This window comes from Rhinolophus sinicus, chromosome 4, assembly GCF_057876585.1.
Source record: "Rhinolophus sinicus isolate RSI-liver-muscle chromosome 4, RSI-T2T, whole genome shotgun sequence".
Lineage (NCBI taxonomy): Eukaryota > Metazoa > Chordata > Mammalia > Chiroptera > Rhinolophidae > Rhinolophus > Rhinolophus sinicus.
In genome coordinates, this window is record NC_142504.1 from 15,455,968 (window position 1) to 15,477,340 (window position 21,373).

At 42.5% G+C, this 21,373-nt stretch overlaps 1 long non-coding RNA gene across 1 annotated transcript in view; it reads left to right on the forward strand.

The window, feature by feature from the left end:
• Positions 1–20,719, forward strand: part of LOC141573212 (uncharacterized) — a 35,673-nt gene extending 14,954 nt beyond the window's left edge. Inside the window, exon 3 of the long non-coding RNA XR_012498907.2 lies at positions 19,697–20,719. This is a non-coding gene — a long non-coding RNA (uncharacterized LOC141573212). The remainder of the gene's footprint in view (positions 1–19,696) is intronic.
• Positions 20,720–21,373: the final 654 nt, after the last annotated feature.

The following is a 21,373-nucleotide window of genomic DNA, read 5'->3' on the forward strand; positions in this document are numbered from 1 at the left end:
CCCCACAGGAGCTCGCATCTGTTGGGAGATGACACTGAAATACAGATTAAGTCGTAATGGGACACTGTGTGCAAAAGGCAGCTGTAGTCTGGCTTCTCTGAATGAACACGGCTTTGGAGACAGCCTCGCTGGGCTTTGAATACTGGCTTTGCTGCTAGCTGGGTGTGTGACCTTGGACAGGTTGCTTAGCCTCTTAGAGAGCCTCCGTTTCCTTATATATAAAATGGAGTGAAAATATTTTCTATTTTCCTTTATTTGCTTATTGCTCTTGGGCTTCTGCTCTGTTGGGTAGTCCAGGGATGGGTGGATGGGGTGGAGGGGCCGGGTCTTTAAACTTGATGATATATTAGTTTCTTCAGGCTCCAGGGCTCAGATGAAATAGCTGTCTTTGGGAGGGGTGCTCACTTTTTCAGGGTCCCTTCCCTGACCCTCCACTCCAAGATGGTGTCTGGGTCCAGTGTGGTGGTTCTTAACCTTCATTGACTTGTCTTCCAGGGGTCATTTGGGAATGTCTGCAGACATTTTTGATGACCACAGACGAAGTTGGGGAGCTACTGGCATCTAGTGGGTAGAGACCAGGGTGCTGCTAACTATCCTGCAATGCACAGCACAGCCTCCCTCCATGAGGAATGACCTGGCCCCTGTGTCGGTAGTGCTGAGGTTGAGGAGCCCTGGTCGAGTGCAAAGTGACGCAGGGTCCCTTTGCTGCATTCTGTGGCTGCAGAGCCAGCAGTGCTTCTCTCAGCTCAGTCAGTTGGTCAGGCCGCTGCTCTCCCAAGCCCTCCACCTTGGTTCCCATTGGCTTGGCGGACCTCTCTGAATTTCAGCTGTGACCTCTAATTGACCTCTCTGGTGGGGTTGCCTCACCCCTGAGTACCTCAGCTTGTGGTCAGGCCTGTTCTATTCACTCCCCCACAATGCTCAGAAACCAAGGGAGGTGCCGGAGCCCCAACTCAGGGCCCTTCTCAGTGCTTTGTCCGGCTGCCATTTCTACCCTGCAGTACCGACCCTATATTGGGGATACTGAGTAATGGGAGTCGCTCCTGGAGTTCCCCATGAAGAGTGGCATTACAAAGCCTTCCAGGTTGCCCCAAATCTAAAGCCTGGCTCCACCCCGTGCATTTCTGTTCAGACTGGGGGGCAGGGACAGGACCCAGGGGTCTGGCTGTTCGCTCCCCCGACTTCTGCTCCGTAAACTTTCAGAACTGGAAGACTTTCTTTGACTTCCCTGTCTGTCTGGCACACCCATCCCCCTTGGTTGTATTCTGGTCCTCCCAGGATGGCATTTCCTCTCCTTCTATCCCGGAGTTAAGTACAGAGTGTCTGCAGGGAATGTGACTGTGGGAGTGGAATAGAAAAACACACCATGAATATTTTCAAAATATTATTCTTGTTACAAAATATACGAGGTATATATTCTTCCAGACCTAGCAGAGTCCTAGGCCATCTCGGGCCCTCCAGGAGTGCTAGCTCTCCGCTTACTATGGGAACACAGCAAAGAAAGTGATGGGGCAAGTGTCTCCCACATGCCTGGGAACCAGTGGTTGCTAGATTTCTCCTGTAAACTCATTCCTCACTTCCCTGAGTTAGGAAGGGTGCCCTCTGATGAGGTCACCTGGCTCGTTCCTAGACTTTGAGCAGCAGCGAGGCAGGTCAACACCTGTGTACTGTTTGCCTGGTTTATCTTGTTTTCTATGGGAAAACCCGCAGCTTTTCACTCTTGGTAGAGTTTTAACAGCAGTCACTCATGACAGGTAGGGGTTGAGACTTTGGCCATGTGTTTTATTTAACAACCATGCTCTACTTTGCTTATGCCAATCTATCTTTGGGAAATGTGCCCAAGAAATCAGTTGCCCTTATCTTACTGTGGACTCCTGAAATCTTAAATATAGGAAAAGATAGATCTATCTATCTTAAGAAAACACTATTGCATTACCTTATAATTTCCGATTTCAGTAATTATGAGTTGGAAAATTATTTTTCAGCATAAAGTGGCAAAAGGCAATTAAATGGTATCAAAAAGAAAAATAATGTTTTTTTCTTCCATAAATCATTAAAAAAAAACTTTAGGACTTAACATTCTTTTAATGGTTTTTATAATTAAAACTCCTGCTTATATCACTTTATCTTTATGAAAGTGATTTTAAAAAAGCCGACCAGTGTTCATTTAAGTATAAATTATAATTTTATGACTATAAGAAATGCAAACTTGCAAACTTGTGTTCATGTTTCTATGTCAACATACTTAAGTGCCAACAGATGTTCTGTGATCAATAAGGCACAATTTATCTACATTATCCTGAAGTGTCCTTGGCTGGAAATGTTTGTTGGCAATACCCAAATTATGGCTGAATATGAATAATGATAACCAACAAGAAGGGTACCATTAATGTGGCTGTTGTAGCAAATTTTATTTCAGCAGCTGTAAAATAGCTGTTGGTTTGAATTCAGTCGATATGCCCAGCCATGATTTTAAATAGACTGGTGGGTCCAGTTGGGAGTGTAGTGGTGATTACCATTCACTTTTGTGTTATTAGGGACATACAATGTTGCATTATTTTGCACAAATTTGTTCCTCTGAAGTAAATTTAGACCCAATACAATGGCTGAAATATCTCATTTGCATTTGCAGTTAGCAAATAAAATATAACAGACTTTTCTTCCGATGCCTGGTAATCTCAACCAAGAATGGAGACTAATGCAATTTATTAAATATCTTGCATTTGGGTGACTCTTTCACCTTAGGTCAATGGTTCCCAGGCCTGGCTGATATTTGAATCATCTGGAGAACCTAAAAAAATAAAACAACAAAAACCCACCAGACCAACTGAATCAGTCTCTCTCTGGGGGTGGGTCCTAAGTATCAATATTTTTAAAAATTATACTATTTTTAATGTGTATCTGGGCACTAGAACTACGTCCTTAGGTGAAATATACCTGACAAATAATCGTGTTAAGGAAAGCTTTAAGTGGTTCAACTAGTTTGCAATCAAATTAAAATCTATTATAGTTTTAAACAATGTGTGTAAATCAAAGAAATGTGTGACTTAGGTTTTCCCTGTGTGTCCAGAGCATTCACAGAAACAGGTGAGGCTGGTTATGGTCATCTGGAAAAATCTGAGTTAATCCACCAAGACAATGAGGCTCTGTGATCTCAGTGGCCCTTTTCTTCTTTTGCTCCTCAGGAGGGTGGAGTGATTTCTGACGGACTCCCAGGAACAGGTAAAAGAATTGTTGATCATGAGTCGAAAGAATCAGGGTTTGAGTCTCAGTCCTGCTGCTTTCTGGTCCTGACCGAGGGCTGTGGTCTGTGCATACCCGGCATCACTTGAAAACAGGTTAGAAATGCAGAATCTCAGGCCCCATCCAGACCCGCTGAATGTGACTTCTGTTTTGTAACAAGATCTCCAGGGGATTCTGGACACATCTAGGGCAAGTGAATGGACTCCCTGAACCTCGTCTTCTGTATCTTAGCAATGGAGGACCTAATATCTCCTGTGCTTCCCTACAGGGTGTTTGAGAACCAAATGCGTGATAGAAAAGCATTTTTATATTTTTTATTGTGGTAAAATGTGTGTGTGTGTGTGTGTGTGTGTGTGTGTGTATAACATAAAATGTATCATTTGAACCATTTTTAAGTGTACAGTTCACTGGCATTAAGTACAGTCACATTGTTGTGCAACCATCACTACTATCCATCTCCAGAACTTTCCATCATCCCAAACTGAAATTCTCTACCCACTAGACAATAACTCCCCACCCCCTCTGCCCCCAGTCCCTGCAACCACTATTCTACTTCCTGCGTCTATGAACTTGACTACTCTAGGGACCTCATTTAAGGCGAATCACACAGTATTTGTCCTTTTGTGACTGGCTTATTTCACTTAGCATGATATCTTTAGTGTTCATCCGTGTTGTAGCACATGTAAGAATTTCATTCCTTTTTAAGGCTGAATAATATTCCATTGCATATATATATATATACCACATGTTATTTATCCATTTATCTCTTGATGGACATTTGGGTTGTTTCTACCTTGTGGCTCTTGTGAATAATGTTGCTGTAAACATAGGTGTACAGATATCTTTGCTTTCAATTCTTTTGGGTATATACTTAGAGGACTTGCTGAATCATATGGTATTAATAATTCTGTGTTTATTTGGGGGAGGGGAACTGCCATACTGTTTTCCATAGCAGCTGCACCATTTTGCATTCTCACCAGCAATGCAAAAGGGTTTTAATTTCTTCACATTCTCACCAGCACTTGTTATTTCTGAGTGTGTGTGTGTGTTTTAATATAATAGCCATTTTAATGAATGTGAAGTGATTCTGATTTGCATTTCCTTAATGATTAGTGATATTGAGTATCTTTTCATGTGTTGATTGGCTATAAAATAACATATCATATACACTGTTGTAATTTTGAGATTATTATATTGAATTTTGAAAGTACTGACTCCTTTGTTCAAAAAATCTTACAGATTTCCTTCAGTTGTTTTATGAGAAAATTAGCCAGATTTTCTTCGGAAACATAAGTGAGTTGTAAATACTATCTGAGGGATGTCAATCATGCAGCCTGAAAATACTATCGTGTTTGCCTCAGTTTCCTCATCTGTAAAATGGAGGCAATAATGCCACCTGGAGAGTTGTTTTGAGAATTAAGTGCGAGAACACATGTGAAACGCGTAGTGAGTACACAGGAAGAACCCTCAGTTGTTTGCTCTTCCTGCGCAGAGTGGGGGGGATCATGACATCATGGTTCAGAGAAGAGGCAGGGCTGAGCTGGGCGATGCAGAATGCAGCAGGTGACCAGAGGCAGAGGAAGGAGAAGAGAGCGTATTTTGACACCACCAGGCCAGTGACGAGTTGTGTGCAGTGCACTTGGAGGGTTTGTTCGTAGGAGCGGAAGTAGTGGGAGGTAAGGCTGGGAGGGTGGGTTGGGACCAGATGGCAGGGGCATGGATGGTGAGTCCACCAAAACGTGTGGGCTGTTGAAGTCAGTGGGGAACCACCGAAGGTGTGTTGGGAGTGACACGATCAAAGCCGGCCTGTGTTTATTGTTCTTCCCAGGTAGGCATAACCCGCAAACCATAATGGCAGCACCCCATACCTGAGGCTTTGATCTTGATCATTATTGCTGTTTACCTTTTGGGGAGTACCGTGGATATTTACACAGTGCCCTGTAATCAGTTTCATTAGCTATGAGATAAGATTAATTCAATTTTTGAGGCAAGTGAGGACTGAACTTGGCTTTGAAAAACTCAGGCCTAAAGGAAGCAGTGCTGGAGGCTCAGCTGGTGGTTCTCTTGGCAAATCTGTGGGGCGTGACCTACTTGGTAATATTTGTAGTTTGCAGAAGGCCATACCAAGAGTTTCCCCAAAGGGATAAACCTGCCTTCAAGAAGATTACAGTCTTATCTGGGATGGGTGGGCATGCTACATTCATAGAGTATAGAGTGTTCTCAGATATGTACTATACAGTTCTGACAGAAAGCGCCAGCGTTGGCAAGAGAGGACGTGCTATGAGGAAGGCCGTCTTCTAGCCCACTGCATTTCTGCAGAACTGGCAAAGAATGACTGGGTTTGCAACAAATTGTCCAACGTTCTTCTGTCTTTAATGAAAACAATACCCAAATTACTAATACACTTATATTTCTTTACGTACAACATGTCAAATTAGATGGGGGAACAATAAGCAAACACGTAAAGCGCTTATTTTCCATTGAGCGGAATAATCCTTTAAAGTAAAAGGTTCTGTCTTAAGGAATGGCTCTTAGTGGCTCTTGGTCAATGAAAATTGCATTTGGTTTCTAAATATATGTTTGAAATTTATAAATTGTACTGTTCATAGCAGGAACCCTAGTTCAGCCCATATGTTTATCTGATATGATTCTGTGGTTAAGGTGTTAGAAAAGGTCACATTAACCAGAGGAATGATTTTAATTAAAACACGAACAGCATAATGAACAGATGTGCTCACTTTTCTTCATTGCTGCGGAGAACTCTCAAGTCTGCAGTTTTCTAGGACATCCCACGAACAGTGAGACACACACCAAAGGACGGACCCTGGACTGATGAATTCAAGGACCATTTCTGCAAAAGGCACTCTTTGGGCATGAAACCTAACACTCAGGATTCAATTATAAAAACAGGAACCACCTTCGGTATTTCAAGCAGGAAAGGATTTCACAGAAGGAATTAGATGCTCATTTTAAAAAGTTGAAAACGCTGATGTTGTGAAAGAAGCTACCACACAGATCAGGACCAAGGAGGCAACTGCTGCCCCTGGTCCCATTCGGCCATACCCGTCCTGCAGCTCCCAGGCTGGTAACTGGAAAGAGAAAACTTAGAAACTGCTGTGAAACTTCACATCTGCTAAAGCCTGAACTTCTACACCCTGCTCCAGGCCATACCTAACACTGTCAGAGTGTATTTCTTATCAAGACCTACCAAGGGATTTGGGTCTGCGACACCTCCTGGGATATAGGAAAGAACATTGAAAGGGGATGACTGAACGCTGGTTGCCAAAAGGAGTACAGAATATCATTCCCATTTTACAGATGAGGACGCTGAGTCATCAACGTGTTCAAAGTCCCATAGTAGGAGACTCAAGACCAGGTCTATCTAATTTCAGAACTAGAGCTTGCTAGCAGTTATAATAGGAAGTAGCTATCACATGGGGGCTAGCTCCAAAACTTAATTTGCTTCCTTGGCTCTAACCCTCATTAACTCACATTCTTGTAGGCTATATAATTCAAAACAGACCATTACAAAAAGATTACTTTGGCAACTTATTTGGTGGTATTTCCTAATTTGCTAACCTTTTCAACTCCTTCCAGAAAATGTGATCTGGGTAGCTTTCGAAATTATGATAAGCTCCCTAGATAAAAAGTCTTGGTTTGGTAACGTTGAGGTGAAGAATTATTTGTGCCACATCTCCTAAGTCCAGGCTTAAAGCCACATTATACCACAGACAATATCTATGAAATCTCTAAAATATTTCCAGTTTTCCTTACTCTTTGAGTTCCTTATTGATCTTGGCTTAAGATGAAGTTATAAGCAAAAAAAACCCACCAAAATTGACATTTACTGGTTATGACCTCCGAAACCAAAAATCGAAGTAGAAAGAATTTGTAGTCAATATAACTCATTCATTCATTCATTCATTTATTCATTCGTTAACAAACATTAATTACTAGGCACCTTGCTGGTGGCTAAGGGGGATTCATTGATTCATTCAACAGATATTTGCTGTGCTATATACTAGTTACTCCATTTGTTCACTCCCCTTGCTCCTTCCCACATTCACACGGATCCATTCTTCTCCCTTCTCTGCCCTGCTCTGTCCCCCCAAAGGCAAATTTCTGCATTGTCTGGGCCCCTTGCTTGCAGGCTTCCACTGGGATTTGGTCAATGGGAGGGACCAGCAGGCAACTGAAGCAAGAGAAATGAGAGGTGGTGATGTTTTCTCCCTGTGTCCTCCTAAGCACCCCTCCTCTCTGACCTGGATGTGCGCCTCCACAGCTACAGCTTTTGCTAGGTGGCCCCTAGTCTACAGTTCCCACTCTCACGGGGTTCCAGTGACACTATTTGCTCCTCCTGTCCCTTCAGCCGTAAGGGTGATAATGGCTTTCCACTTCTGTTGGTTCCTGAGTGCCACCATCCCTTGTTTATTCCCATCATCCTTCTGTGAGGAGTCCCTTCACTGAATTTTCTTCATTTAAACCCTCTAGGATATCAACTGCTGACTCTCCTCAAAGACCACCAGAATCACCTGTTGATCAAAGAAAGCTGAGTTTGTTATTTGCTGTCGTAAGGGAAAGCATCACGTTGGTGAGGTTTTAGTAATGTCGCAGAAGGAGATTATATTCATAGAGTTTGGGGGTTTGAGTTCAAGCCATTTAAGGTGGTCTTTAAATTCAAGAACTGGATTAGAATTGGGCAAAGTTTATGATAGACTTGTTTAGGGCTGGTGGACACAACAAAGAGGAGAGAGTTTGGAAATGAGACTTGATAAATAAATAGTTATTTGATAGGCAAGTGGGTTCGCCTCGTTGAGTGCCCTACGGTCCTGAGAAGTGGACCACTGGCTCAGGTGAACAAGCCCACTGTCCTGAGAAGACGACGGGGTGAGCAGTCTGTTTAGATAAATGAGCATAGGAGGATCTTAGTGGTTCAAGGCCTTATCTTCCTGGGCCAGAATTTCCCTGAACAAATGGTAAAGCCATGTTGATCTAGAAGCCATAGTGTTAGGCCTGATAATTAAGCCAAGGGCTTCAGGTGGCCGATAGGCAATGTAGTGCCCACGTGTGGTCATTCTTCAGCGTGAGCTAGAGGACAGACCATTACGTGCTGGGGCCACCGTCAGTCCAGATGTCCACCGCTGCTGGAGTGCTGATTGTGCATCAGGCTTCTGGGGGGTCGTTGTTTCACCCTCTAGAGGTGCCAGGGTTTCTAGTTCTTACTGCTGGGTGATCATGTGTTGAGACAATGTCTGCACAGCAGCAGTAAAGATTCTGGCGATCACGCACGCAAACATTGCAACCCAGACAAGCACTGAGAGAAAGGCGATGGTCAGAGTTCGTAGCACACTTCTGTGCCAGGAGCTAAGAGTGCTGAGAGTAACCCGAGAGAACAGACATGTCCCTTGTCTGAAGAGCCCTCAGACCAGATATGAGGGTATTAGCCAGATCAACTAATTTTATGGGGTTTGTTTGTTTACTTTATGGATCTCTTAGTAACAGCAAAGCTCCAGAGAATTCTCTGGGGATGAGGGGTTGTCTTTACACCCCCCTCGAGAGACCACTCTACAGCTAAAGTAGCTCTACTTGACAGGTGATGGGAGATAACCAGGTTGGAATAAAATGTTTTACTGGCTTATGTGGGAAACAGAAGGGCCTACAGTTCGGCCTGGAAATAAAGGCTGGATTTGATTAAGAAGCTGTTTTCATCATGGGTGGTTCAGAGACTCCAAAGTTAGCTGGAAAATGTTCTTGCTTTTTAAATTCTAATATTTCCTTGAATCCTAATACTACTTTTAATCTGCTACATGGTTAGATTGTTTCTTTATCTATATTTTAAGGAATTTTCTATTCACCTCTAATATGGTCTTGTTAATAATAATGTGATAACATTTTATTGTAATTATTTTTCTACTGGTCTGTCCTCTGGCTGGCTGGTGAGGTCCTCAAGGGCAAAAAGTCTCAGTCGCCGGGTATCTGCAGCTCCTAGTACGAGGCCTGACGTCTACTAAGTTTCAGTAAGGCAGTAAGTCACCAACACTCTGTCTTCCTCTTTTCCCTTAACCACGGTATTCCCCCGGGCCTCAAGGACAGGCTGAGTTCTTGGCCTGTGCCCACCCTGGAGAAGGAGTTCGCCTTTTTTCTTGATTCCCCCAAATAAAACCATAAAGCACCAGTGAGAAATGAATTCTTCTTCGGAGATGATTGCTTTTATTGGTGGTGGGTGTTCATGGCCCAGAGCTTGGAATGTCGCCCCCTTAGGCTGATCTCCTCTCCCCAGCTTTCCCTCCTGTCACAGCCAGTCCCACCCGCTTTGCTGGAGAAACCATCCCAACACTGCCCCTCACCTGTTTCTCTCCTGCTCAGCAGCCTCACCTCCTTATGCCTTCAGTAAACAAGGGACCAGCTCTCCTGACTGTAAATAATTAGTGAATTTCCCCTTTCATAGTGTTTTCCCTGCCTCATTTAGACTTTCAATTGGCCTTTCCTCTGCTTGAATAATCCTCCTATTTCTTCTCTTGTCAAATTGCTGCTTCCCTTTGGAGACAGACTGGGTTCCCACACCTCCCTATGGGGACTGTCACAGTAGGGACAGTAACACTCATGTCCTGCTTACCAAGTGCCAGGCACCATTCTCTAACTGCTTGGGATGTGTTGACTCATTTCAATCCTCATAGTGACCCTATAAAGCTGGTGCTATTTTACAAGTGAGAGAACTGAGGCACAGCGGGGCTAAGCGATGGTCCCAAAGCCACAGTCTGGGGGGGTCTATGCTCTTCAACAATCTGGTGTGTTGCCCTCTGAAGAGCAGCACTGAACCCAGTAGACAGGCCTAGGATATATTTGCTAGATCTGTGGGTTAGTGTTTTCCACAGACTGTCAAGCCCTATCCGTGAGGATCTCACCCTTAATCTGCGTGTCGCTGCTGACGTGTACCCGGCTGGTTTCATAGAAAGCTCTATGGATGTATATTACATTGGGAAATAGGGCTGTGAAGGGCAAACACTACGATCTTCAGAGGCAAACAGACCTGGTTGACTACCAGCTCTGCCATGAGCTGGTTAGTTGTGTGTATTAGTTTCCTAAAGTTGCTATAACAAATTCCTACAAACTGGGTACCCAAAAACAACAGAAATGTACTCTTTCACAATTCTAGAGGCCAGAGTCCAAAATCAAGCTTGCTGGTTTCTTCTAGTAGCTCTGAGTGAAAAATCTGTTCCAGGCCTCTCTCTCTTCCACCTTCTCGTGGTTACTGGCAGTCTTTGGCTTTCCTTGTCTTTTAGCTGTGTCTCCAATCTCTGTCTCCCTCATCCCATGGCCTTCCCTATGTGTCTGTGTCCTCTCCTCTTCTTATAAGGACGCCAGTCATTGGATTTGTGGCCTACCTTACCCTAGTAGGAACTCAACTTAATTAAATCAATCTATCTATCTTATTATACTATAAGGGACGGGGAGCAAATTTATCCTATCATATAGGATTGCCACATAAAATACAGGATACCCCATTTAATTTGAATTTCAGATAAGCCAGGTATAATTTTTAGTATAACTATGTCCCATGCAATATTATAGTAAAATATTATATATTATACACATATAATATACTAAAATAACAAACAATTATTTGTGGTTTACCTGAAATTCAAATTTAACTGGGCATCTTATATTTTTGTTTCCTAAATCTTGCAACTCTCCTGTCACAGCCAAAGTAGCAAGAAATACGTTCACTTTCTGGGGCAATATAGATTCAAAATCAGGTTTTTTGGAGCTCCCTGGCTCCAAACTATGTCTGACATTCTGACATGCTACATGCTTGCATGCAACACATACACAAACCATTCCCTGAGTTTCACCTTCCCAGTTGGAGTTTTATGAAGGACTCCACTACTGACACAGTCCTGAGGCCGAATGTGCAGACTTTTATGCATCTCTGAAGTTTCCAGAAGAGTGAAAGTTCACAAACCGGTTACGGAGCCTGCAGATGGGGAAAAATTGTTCCCAGTGTGGAAAGGCCAAGGGGTGATCAAAGCTTTGCGGGTCGCACACTTCCTGTCTCCAGCCAGGAGCAGCTGTTACACTCGTTCAAGACAGAAAGCTAGCTTGCCGTTCGTTAGTGCTCAGCTCAATCGAGGTACAAACACGCATTTTTTTAAAGACGAGATAGTAGATTTCTCCAAGGTACTTCCATGCTTTATTACGTTAGTTCTAATTGTTTTAAGGAAAACTGGTATGAAAAATCTCCACTTGGAAAGTAAGCACAAGAGTGGCATGTCCGACAGGAAAGGCCTGTACCAGAATGCCCCTTGCAGCATTGCTTGTGGCAGTAAAAAGAAAAAACCAAGAGAAAAGGAATGTCCATCTAAAGGGACGTGGTTGAGATCATTATATATTTTACGCTGTGGAGTGTTGGGTAACTATGGCTGTTATCAGACACGATGAGACAAAACCATAAGTACTGAACTTACTGTACTATACAGCCAGGTGGGAATAAAAAAAGGATAATGTGTATAATGGAATTTGTTTTAATAAAAAGAAAGAAAACAGGAACTGAAATTCCACTGAGCCCTCAGTAAGCATATGTGTGTATTTGCATATATTTTGATGAGAAGAGTATGGCAGGATCTGTATCAAACTGTCAGTATTAATCACGTAGGGTGAAACGAGAGCCAGTGGGAAGGTTATTATTAGCTTTTTTTTTTTTTTTTTAAAGTAATTGCCGTTTTTGCAATTTTTGTTTTATAGGTTTCTTTTATTGCAGGATAAGCCTTTTTTTTTTTTTTTTTTTTTTTTTTTAATTGGTGAAGGGGTACAGGACTTTATTGGGGAACAGTGCGTACTTCCAGGACTTTTTTTCCAAGTCAAGTTGTTGTTCTTTCAATCTTAGTTGTGGAGGGTGCCGTTCAGCTTCAAGTTGTTGTCCTTTCAGTCTTAGTTGTGGAAGGCGCAGCTCAGCTCTAGGTCCAGTCTCCGCTTTCTAGTTGCAGGGGGCACAGCCCACCATCCCTTGCAGGAGTTGAACTGGGAACCTTGTGGTTGAGAGGTTCACGCTCCAACCAACTGAGCCATCCGGGAGGCAGTTCAGCTCAAGGTGCCGTGTTCAATCTTAGTTGCAGGGGGTGGAGCCCACCATCCCTTGCAGGAGTCAAGAAATTGAACCGGCAACCTTGTGGTTGAGAGCCCACTGGCCCATGTGGGAATCGAACCGGCAGCTTTCGGAGTTAGGAGCATGGAGCTCTAACCGCCTGAGCCACCGGGCCGGCCCCTATTATTAGCTTTTGTGTGTACCTCTCTGTACAAGTATTCTTTGACTTATTACCGATGTGTATTACTTAGAAAATTAAGAAAAATTAATACCAATGATAAAGTGTATGAGTTCACGAAAGGGTTTTTTAAACAGTAGATTCCCTACCCAACTCCTTCCCCATTTCACCGGATACATTTAAAATATAGCTCAATTCATAAAATTTGAGTTGTAAAACAATTTTCCTAGGAATGTGTTTTAGCACTGTGGTACATACTTATACCTTTTATCCAGGAGAGTTAACCACAAGTAGGATTTTTGGCTTCCTGGGAAAAATGTTAGAATTATGAGGAAACTGAGACAAGTTGATGGTAACGGATGGAGGTTTACCAGGAATCCCAGTACAGAGGCTCCGGCTCAGTTATCTGTGAAGATGCTGAGCAGACGCTCTGCATGCTTTCCTTCCAATGAAGAAATGGTTCATGTTTGCATACGTGTATACTTCTAAAGCCTTATTTTCAGGTGTGTGTCCATTCTCTGCTTGTTTCAGTCTTTCATTTAGCCAGCATCCGAGGGCCCGATTTTTGAGGTCCTTCTTCTCAATACCGAGCAGTGTACTAATTTGGTGTTTCATAGGTTGACCCATCATGAAGCCACTGCTCTGGAAAGTTCTATGTATTTAGATCTAAGAACAAAAAGTATCAGATGCCTTTTTATATATATCTTTATCTTAAATTATGTATATATTTTTTCTTGGTTCTACAAGCATCGCAGATACTTTCTGGAATAAAGTGCATACATAAAACTAAATAGGGAATGTGGAACAATGTTGTTGATGGGGAAAGGGCAGATGTTGGATATGGCTGATAAGTAAATAAAATGAGTGTTGTGACCTCTGTATCTCCCGCAGTTCTCAGCTGAATGGGAGGTTTGAATTGGTTTCGGTCTAACATGACTGAGGGGAAGAGGAGGCTTTTGCTTCCAACTTACTGTAGATCACTACATTTTCAGGCACCCGCCCATCCATATAATTGCAAGGAGGGAATGTCAAAACCAAAACCAAAAGTTACTGTGAAGAAAATGAGATGAAATGCATGAGTTGTTCTGAGGTCCTTGAAAATGGCTGAATCAGTCCAAAGAACAATCACTGTTGTTACTTAGCACCTCTGTTGGTCTCAAAAACAAATCAAAACACAACACTCCTAGGTACATCTTTAGCAATATTCTATTTTGCATTAATTAAAGGTATTTTTTCAGTTGTGTGAGATTTGTTAAGACACATAAAAACTCTGGGTTTCCTGTAGATCAAGGGCTTAAGGTTCTAGGAATGAACTCGGTGCATTGTGGCCCTTTAAACAATGCAGAGCAAAGCATCTCAAGCTTTTCTTCCATTCATCCTGTGAAGGGACTTGATCCAACCTGCTCTGTATGCAAAAGTGTCTCCTGCTCCCGGAGGCCTCTTTTACCCTGAGGGTCTTTCCTTCTGGGAGCCATGCTTTTGGACTACTTCTCAGCAGATCCATATATCACTTCTACACATTTTGAAGCCATGGCAAAAAAAAAAAAAAAAAAAAAAAATGTATCTTTGGACTAGAACTTTTGGAGAAAATTGAAATATATGCAACTTTTTAAATGCACTTTACACATCTGAAACCATTTTATGGATGCAAGAGGATAATGCTGAGATGTGCATAATTTAATTTCCTCATAAAGTCTGGTATTTTTTGAGACTGAAGACTTGAATATGTTTTGTGATAAATATGAGCTTTTCTCTCAGTCACAAAGTCCAAGAAAAAGTTTAATTTAATTATTCCATGGTTCCCCCCAAAATCGCCTCTAGGACTGAGAAGAGAAAGAGGTTGAACAGGGACAGACCTCCTTTAGCAGAAGGTCTCCTGGGGTTGTTGCGTCAATATGAAACAAGCCACACCTTCCTGTGGCTGTATCTGCACCCTGGCTCTATTGTTTACTGTTGTACATTCTGTTCTGTACCTTTTAGAGTACAAGGGTTGGGTGGCAAAATCATTACCAAAACCACCTTACTATTAGCTAAACAGTACACACACACACACACACACACACACACACACACAATGTCCAGAAGAAAGACAAAACAGCTCTGTACATTGTTCATATCAATTCCAACCCCTAGGGGTCTACAAAGCATAGATTCAAGATGGTTTCCTTTGCTGTTTTCTTTTTTCTTTTTTCTTTTTTTCCTTTGCTGTTTTCAATTCACACACACTCCTCAGTGAGTCTGGGGTAGGGCTGCCAGATGTAATACAGGACACTCAGTTACATTTGAATTTCGGATAAACAAAGAATGTGTACAATATCTGAGACATATACCAATTTATGCCTTTGTTGTTTATCTGAAATTCAAATGTAACTGGGTGCTCTGTATTTCGATTTGCAAAATCTGGCAACCCTAGTCTGGGGCCGTGATTCTAGACTCTTGAGGCCACCCCACATTTCTTCATTCACTCAGAAAACACTGATGGATCATTTACTCTGTGCCAGATTCTGTTCTAGGCTCCAAGGAGAAAGCCCCAAATAAAATAGGCACAGTCTCCTAGAACTTTTGGTCTTGGTGGAAAAACAGACCAAAAATTAGCATGAAAAAGAAGGAAGGGAGGGAGGGAAGAAGGAAAGGAGAAAAGAAGGGAGGGAGGGAGGGAGGGAGGAAAGGAAGGAAGGAAGGAAGGAAGGAAGGAAGGAAGGAAGGAAGGAAGGAAGGAAGGAAAGGCTCAGCAACATAACTTCAAATGGTGAGGAGCAGCATAGAGATAGTGAAGAAGAGTGAGTCCGGCCCAGGTGGTCAGAGAAGACCACCTGGGAGCGATTATACTAAGCTGAGGCTTGAAACATGAGGAAGAGAGAGCTATGGTGGGTGCCTACGGGACAGCAATCCAGGCAGAGGGAACAGCAAGTGGAAAGGCCTTGAGGTGAGAATGCGACTGGATGTGCAAAGAACAGAAAAGACCAGCGTGGTTGGATGGGTGTGCTGGCAAGTGCCGATACATAGGGTCGTGGGGAACTCCAGAGCCAGACCACAGAGAGCGTGTGGGTACTGGGGAAAGCCACTGACTGGGGTTTTGCAAAATAGTTTAAAAAGCTCACTCTGGCTGCTCCAGGGAGAATGTATTTTAAGGAGGAAAGAGTGAAAGCTCAAAGACCGGTTAGGAGGCTGTGCCCCAACTGGTGATGGTGGTGCATGGGACAGGGGTGGAGGAAGAGGTTGATGGATCTGGAGTATGTTAAAGAGCCAACAGGGCTTGCTGATGGGTACGAGGTGGTGGATGGGAAACACAGAGGATCCAGGATGATTCCTCGCAGCTTCTTGAAGGGAAAACTTTCTCTTCTCCCTGCTCCTATGTTCCTTCCATTCTCCCTTTTTCACTGGCCGTGTCCCTACCCTGCCCAGCCTCCTGATCCTGTTCTTTTTCTGGCCTCCAGGCCAGTTTTCAGTGCTTGAGTTCCAGACCTGCCTTTTGTTGCTGGGTGGGGTGGGTTTGCGGGGAGAGGGGGCTTTGGATTCTAAGGTCATGGAAGGAGAGAGGGAAGGAGTCTTCACCACAGCTGACCTTCCTCTTGGCTCATCCTTTGGGTGTTATTCTAAATGTAGTGGGTCTTTCTTCCTATCAGCTATTCTAACTTCATCATCCCAGGCTCCAGGAAGGGGCAAAAGATTCAGAATTGTCCCGTTTTGTATTTCTCCAAAGGACAGCTACATTTCAAGTAAACATTTCAGATAAGAGTAAGGCAAGGGTCTGTGGGTAGCACTCAACTCTTGAATCCTAAGCTTGTGGTAGTTGTTTGGATCATGATTCGAACCAAGAAATTTCTTTGTCATTTGGAAGGTCAGAAAGAATAGTAAATATGGTAAAAATGGTAAATAAATCTGCTCAGGGAAATAATGTATGTTGGAAAGAAAGAAAGCAGGGAAGAAGGAAGAGGGGATGGAAGGAAGGGAGGGAGGGGAAAAAGGAAAGGAGGGAGGCCAGGAGGGAGAGGAGAGGGAGATAGAGATAGATAGAGCAAGCGTCCCCAGAATAATATCCGAGCAAAATTTACTGCTTTATTTTCTTAATCTAATGGTAACCAAACCCCACCAGCAAAGACATAAAGCAGAACTAGTCTGAGAGCCAGCCCTGATTCATATCTGGAATAGAGGGAGGCAGTGACTTAGCAGGAAAAAACCAAAGTGACAACAAAAGCAAAATCACCCTGACGGCTCTGCTCTTGACTGTAACAGCTGGTGTCGAGAAGCCCAGGAGGGCAGAGCTGCCTGTGTCTCCATCCTCTGAGCCCTGCGTTTCGTAGATGGTCCATGGCCAGCAGTCAGCGCGTGTAGAAGCAAAGGAGGAAGGAGCCAAGAGTACCTCTCTGGGCCCCATTACCTCATGTTTAAGGGAAGGGGTTGGACCGAATGAGCTCAAAGGTCCCTTTCAGCTTCAACACTTGGTTCCCACACCTTTTCTTTTTTCTCTCTACTGCTTCATGCTCACACATTTCTCTGCAGCCCACACTGTTTTAAAAACTTTCTTCCTTTTCCTTGCCTCTTACGTGCTTCAGGCATTGCCCAGAGTTCTCAGCAGTTGCTCACTTCTGATGTCGGCAGCTGATTATATTTAGACTTTGGGGAGGACAGATAAATAAAGCAGTTGATTACTGGGTCCAAGTCTTGTACACTGAAATCTTCTTATTAGTATGTAGTCAAGTACAGGGGAAAAGAGTGGGGTAATGTAGATTTTTAATACTGGTTCCCATGTGATTATCGCATCAAACCTCCTTCTCCGTGAAGCCACATCGAGCTGCTTTCAAAGACAGTGAGTACCACGTCTGCATGGCTTGGAGACTGGCAGCTGGCCAGAAAAATGGCTCCCTCCCCACTATTTACAGAACTCAGGCTAACTGCACATGTGTTACTACAGAAATGAATCAATCCTCTATTGCCAGGCCTACTCCTTATTTACATATTGAAAAAAAGAAAAAAGAAAAGACGAGTATTAATCAGGAGAAGTGGTATCCTTCCAAGACATTACAGCCACTGAGATTTTTTTTTTTCACAGACACAAAAGATGATGGTATTTTGGAATGGCTCACAAAAGAATTATCTATTTCTCTAATTTTCCTCTAATTTTTCAGAGGAAAACTTGAATATAAATTAAGTAAGGGGATAACACACACAGAAATAACAGCCTTCTGACACTGTTGCCACTAGATGAACCAATTATGTAGAATGCTTTTGTCTGCAAGTAACAGAAAACTCATTTAAATTAGGCTTTAAAAGATATTCATTTATTAACATAAAAAAACATAATTTTAACATAAAGCTCCATAGTTTCAGAGGCTCATTTGTTTCATCAAGGGCACAGTTTTTCTTTATCTTTCTAGTCTGGCTTACTTTTTAAAGCCAGCTGTCCCCAAGGTCCCAAAATGGCTTCCATTGTTCCAGGAAGCACATTGTGATGACAACATCCATAGCAGAAAAAAGAATGTCTCTCTGTCTTATGTTCCATCTTAACAGAGAGGAAAACCCTTCCAGAAGCCTTACCACTATTCCCCCCACCCTCATTTTCATTGGTTGTAATAGCATCACATGTACACACTTTCCTAAATCCTTCACTTGGTAATGGAGTGAGACCACCATGATTGGCTTAGAGCTGCACCATCTACTTGGTAGAAATATAATGTGAGCTGCATATATAATTTAAAATTTTCTAGCAGTCACATTAAAAAAAAAGCCAACAGGTGATATACTAAATCTTTCATACTAAATCTTTGAAATCTGGTATATACAAGATTAAGTTCAGACAATTAAGTTCATGAACTTATCCTAGAAAAAGTGCTACATATCTCATTGCTGAATATCACTACTGTTATTCGAAGTACTCCCTTTGGGAAGCTATGCACTGACGCCAGCACCTAGTCCACCCTTCAAAGCAATTTTGGAACTCTTTTCCTGGAATGGTCATTAGAGCTATCGTCGCATTACCCTTGATGGCCTGAATGTCATCAAAATATCTTCCTTTCAATATTTCCTTTATCTTCGGGTAAAGAAAGAAGTCATTGGGGGCCAGATCAGGTGAGTAGGGAGGGTGTTCCAATACAGTTATTTGTTTACTGGCTAAAGTCTCCCTCTCAGACAGTGCGGTGTGAGCTGGTGCATTGTTGTGATGCAAGAGCCATGAATTGGTGGTGAAAAGTTCAGGTCGTCTAACTTTTTCATGTAGTCTTTTCAGCACTTCCAAATAGTGAACTTGGTTAACTGTTTGTCCAGTTGGTACAACTTAGGGTATGTCTGCCAAAATAGGTGTGTTTCTTTCTTGATCCCCTCAACTTGCCCAGCTTTGTTCTATTTCAGTCTCAGATTTTACAAAATCTGCTGAGGAATGGGGAGAGGGGTCATGTTCAAGAGACTCCAGTGGCCCCCAAGGAAAGCGTAATTTAAAAAATTAAATTCTAATTAAATTACTTTTAACTTACTATTAAATTATATGACATATTTAAATGCAACATTCAAATTGCATTTATTGAAAAGCAATATTTGATATCGAAATAACTATATAGACATACTAATAACAACTAGTATCGAGTGCTGACCATGTGCCAAGCTCTGTTCTAACACCGCTTAGCTTATGGTATCTGATTTCATCCTCACAACTCCCCTGTGTAATGGGAACTGATTATTCCCATTTTACAGATGATGTTACTGAGGGGCTGATGGAATTATAAAGTCACACTACAAGTAGAAGCTAGTAGACATGAGCTTTAAATCTCTGCCCCCAAAGACTGCTTGACGGCGAAGCCCACATCCGTAACTATTAAGTGTGACTGGCTGTCCCTGGGATGGTGCTTCTCAAAGGGGTCATGTGAACACCGCCCACGTTTGCCTCTGCGATTCTCTTTTTCCCAGTGTTTCCTTATGACTGATCTATTCTTCTTGAATGATTAACCCATTCAATCACATTGTAAAAAAAGGTATAATCAACTTACAAGGCAAAAGGGACTATTTTGTGATTAGATATTAGGTTGGTGCAAATGTAATTGCGGTTTTTGCATTGTTGAAATTTGCCATTTGATATTGGAATACATTCTTAAATAAATGTGGTTATGTTATACATCATTTTAATGCACATTGCTCGCTTTATGTTTGTATTTTTTTTGCTAATGACTTATTTCTTGCTGCTTATTTTATATTTATTTTAGACTATGGAAATGATGTTAGACAAAAAGCAAATTCGAGCGATTTTCTTATCTGAGTTCAAAATGTGTCGTAAAGCAGAGGAGACAACTTGCAACACCAACAACACATTTGGCCCAGGAACTGCTAACGAACGTACAGTGCAGTGGAGGTTCAAGAAGTTTTGCAAAGGAGACAAGAGCCTTGAAGATGAGGAGCGTGGTGGTGGCATTGGAAGGTGACAACGACCAATTGAGAGCAATCATCGAAGCTGACCCTCTTACAACTACGGAAGTTGCTGAAGAACTCAGCGTCGACAGTTTCATTTTTCAGTCGTTCGGCATTTGAAGCAAATTGGAAAGGTGAGAAAGCTCGATAAGTGGGTGCCTCACGAGGTGACCACAAATCAAAAAAAATCGTCGTTTTGAAGTGTTGTCTTCTCTTATTCTACGCAACAACAATGAACCATTTCTCGATTGGATTGTGACGTGTGGCGAAAAGTGGATTTTATATGACAATCGACAACCGGTGACAACCAACTCTGGAATTGGATTGAGAAGAAGTCCAAAGTACTTCCCAAAGCCAAGGTCATGGTCACTGTTTGGTGGTCTGCTGCCAGTCTGATGCACTACAGCTTTCTGAATCTTGGCGAAACCATTACATTTGAGAAGGATGCTCAGCAAATCGATGAGATGCACCGAAAACTGCAATGCCTGCAGCCAGCATTGGTCAACAGAAAACGCCCAGTTCTTCTCCAGGACAACTCCCGACTGCATGTCGCACAACCAACGCTTCAAAAGTTGAAGGAATTGGGCTACGAAGTTTTGCCTCCTCCACCATATTTACCTGACCTCTCGCCATCCGAGTACCACTTCTTCAAGCATCTCGACAACTTTTTGCAGGGAAATGCTTCCACAACCATCAGGATGCAGAAAATGCTTTCCAAGTGTTTGTCGAATCCCAAAGCACGGATTTTTATGCTACAGGAATAAACAAACTTATTTCTCATTGGTAAAAATGTGTTGATTGTAATGGTTCCTATTTTGATTAATAAAGATGTGTTTGAGCCAAGTTATCATGATTTTAAAATTCATCGTCCAAAACCGCGATTACTTTTGCATGATCCTAATATTTCTCAGCCGGTCTTGGAGAGATTCAAATAGTTCTCTACTGTGAGACATCTTTAGTTTTAACTTTATCCAACCTCAACTCCCCTGGCTTGTTTTGCCTTTGTCCACTCAAATTTGACAATATTTAAGAGTACTGCCCACCCTACCACTCAGTAGTCTACATGTCTGTGATTATGTAAGAATATTTTGTTTTAGAACAATGAAGGCAAGAAGCAAGAATTGGGAGTCTAATTTCCACAAGGATGTTTATGACACTAGACTTTTCTGAGACCACTTTGTATTCATGATGTATGTGTGGTGATCATACAGGTGACTAGAGAGTCACCTTACACAGAAGATAAACGATGTGAAGAGCAGCCAGGAGCACATTCCTGCCGGCTGACTTTTCCCAGGCCCTGCGTCTCACTTGCAAATCTGTGCTTTGACTCACACCCTAGCTGTTAGTGTGAAATCTCTCAACGGAAGGGATCAACCATTAAAAATCTATGAGGAATTCTAGTCCTTTAAATTCACTTACATGCTGTTTTTCTCAATGGCATTTTCTGATTGATAAAATTGTAGTAATGCATTCAT